Here is a 3,031-nt window from a genome sequence, read left to right as displayed (position 1 = left end):
CACAGAGGAGCTTGAATAAATCAGAAATTATTATCCTTTCCTGAATAAGCACGTGTCAGCTGCATACTAATTTATAACCTCTTGATTACTTTTCATTCATGCTTCAGAAATGTGATGCTTCCTAGCTTCTTCTGTTGAACTAAAAGATAAAATAGTAAAACAGTCTCCTAATGTTTACAGTACTCTCATTTCATCTCTAAAAGATGTGTATCTTTGAAATACAATTGCGTGCACCAAAGCTTTTGGGCAATTCCCTCCATTTTTTACCCTTTATGTTGTCACTTCTCTTTCTCAGAGGAAAATCCTCAATGCCATTAGTTTTGGAAAAATAATGTATCTCTAGTTTGCTGTCAGGACCCTTATCATCTGTGGATTGAAATCCATGCCTCCCATAAATCAACTTGATTTAAACTTGCCCTCTGTCTCCCTTTGCTGCATCCCTCATTCTTTCTCTAATCTTCTCTCCCCACTGTCTTACCTCGTTTTGACTATTTATAAGACAGATATTTAATCTGGCCATAAAGTTATGTATTAAGGCTATTTTTCCAAGCTGACTTATTTTAGCCGTTCAGTGCAATACCCCTGAAGTTCTAACAGGGAAATTCCTCACAAGCTTGCTCACTAGCTAAATAGTAGCTCTATCAATAAAAAACTGATCGGTTCATTGTATAAAATTCTCAAAACCCTAGAGCTGCTTGTTTCTGTTCCTTTGGGAGGTCAGGATCACCAAAGCAGCTTTGGGAAATGTAGGCAGGTTGACTTTCTTCTGTTTAAAGAGACAGCATTTTTATCTATCTCCCGGCAGTATCCATAATGTGAGTGCACGGGGTCACTTTTAAATGCACACATTAGAGAACGTAACATCAAACAGATGAGCATTCTACCAAAAGTTATGATTCATCTGTCAATGTAATATGCCAGGGAGACAGAATAAATTACTTTGATCACCTGGGCATTTAACTGCAATGCAATATATGATCTAAACAAATTCTTTAGAATTCAAGCCTTTGTTGAAATAATTAGCCACTTATATTCATGGAAGAAATATAAGAGGATACCATCTTAACCATCTTACATATCAAACTATTTGTAACAGAAGGCTTTGTTAATACCCCCAGCCTTAATCATTGACTTTGCTAAAAACGATTTATAAATCTAAGTGATTTCTCATCCTGAGATTTCAATGGACACATTTAACAATAAATGAAATACAGATTCTCAATGAAAGAAAGTCATATTCATAACATTTAACTAATGGTCTCATACTGCTTCCTGTTTTCTGAGTATCATTTGTAATTTTTTCACCTAACCAAACTCGACCTTCTTATGTCTTTCTAATTTCCACTGCAACCTTACAGAATAAAACCAAAATTACATGGATCTTATTAACAGTAGTTTCAGATTTTGGTCACTTACTAGAGAAATCACTAGAACCAAAGTTTTTATAACCTCCCCCTGCAAAAGCCCTCCTACCCCTGCAGTCTCAAGATGGTTCATGCAGTCTCTTTCACTGTTGCCATGTAAGCTGACATCCTCCCCCGCACCCCTATACCTCCACGCTGTTGCTCTGTGATGGCACCAACATGATGTGGGCTGACATTGACATGGCTTTGTTCCTTGCAATACCTTATCCAAGGCATTCATATTATTTCTTCAAGGTCTTTACTCCTTCCATCGGCCGTTTTCTTCCCTTGCCATCTACTTTGTTCTAGCTGAGGAGTCTTGATAGTGTAATGGATTTTGTTACAAGCTCACAAAAAGGTCTCTCAGTTCCTTGAAGTGATAAAGGTACAAATCTTTTTACTCACTAGATTGGAACTGCAGGCAGATCTGCAGGGTTGGGTCCAAGACCGAAGCATAGTGGTTCTTCCAAAAGTACCCCTTTCTACTTAAATCAGAGAACCATTCTGAACAGAACTCTTCTCTGTTCCACAGCCTGACGGTGATGATTAAGATAAAATTAAAGCACTTGGAGCTAAACATACACTAAACATATAATAAATATTATTGTCATTATTATACTCTTCATATCATAGTCAATTGTTACAAGGATAAGAATATTGGGTTTCAATCACGATTTTAAGTCTACTCTCTGTGGAATGATATGCAAGCCCCTGAACCCCTCTTTGGCCACCCTGTCCCCAATCAAGCCTCATCTACATAAACACTTTAATAGCTGTCTCCTGCCAGCACAATTAAATCCAAATTCCTATGCAAAGAGTGGCAGTAAGAGCCTTGACTTTCCAATCTCACACCAACTGGACATTCCACCATTAACCCATCATGCACTCCACACGGGAAACCCCGTGCTGTTTCACACCGGGGACCCTTCACATGCCATTCTTCACGTAAAATGCCCTTTCTCCTCTCCTTTCCAAAATGAACTTATAGTCATAAAGACTGTCTTAAAATATTCTGTGAAATCTCTCAGAATCCTCCAGTCAGTTACGACTTCCAAAATGCTCATATATAGTTCCACACATATTTATATCTTAATACCGATGTTGCTCCGGGCTGATTTACTGTTCATGTCCCTACCTCAGCTAAGGTTTTCACTCAAGGGTAGGAATCTTATCTTGCTGTTTCCATAACCTCAGCAACTGGTGCTGCTTTCAGCACAAAAATCAGTGCCCAAACGTTGGTAGAAAAGTAAGTAAATGAAAAAAAAAGCATTATTTTAGGCCTCAAAACTCTCATTTATAAAATTAGGAAGTTGTGGCTAATAATTATTTAGGAAAATTCTATAATGCCATTCATAAATAATTTTTCTTTAAAAAGACAAATGTTCTAATTTGATTGGAACCCATGTTTTATTCAACCTAAAGAAATTTATTACATGTTACATTAATTTCATTACATATCCACAGCTTTATTGCTGCAAAATAGGCAATACTGAGAACAATTTTGGTAAAGGTGTTGGTTTAAATGGTATGATTTGGAGGCCTTCTATTTCAAAATGAGATGAAGTAGTTTGCAACAAACCACTATGCCCTGGGAACAGGGATTGAAATCAATGTAGATGGAGGAAAGC

Source organism: Myotis davidii, unplaced genomic scaffold (assembly GCF_000327345.1).
Source record: "Myotis davidii unplaced genomic scaffold, ASM32734v1 scaffold167, whole genome shotgun sequence".
Classification (NCBI taxonomy): Eukaryota; Metazoa; Chordata; class Mammalia; order Chiroptera; family Vespertilionidae; genus Myotis; species Myotis davidii.
Note: the sequence above shows the minus strand (reverse complement) of the source record.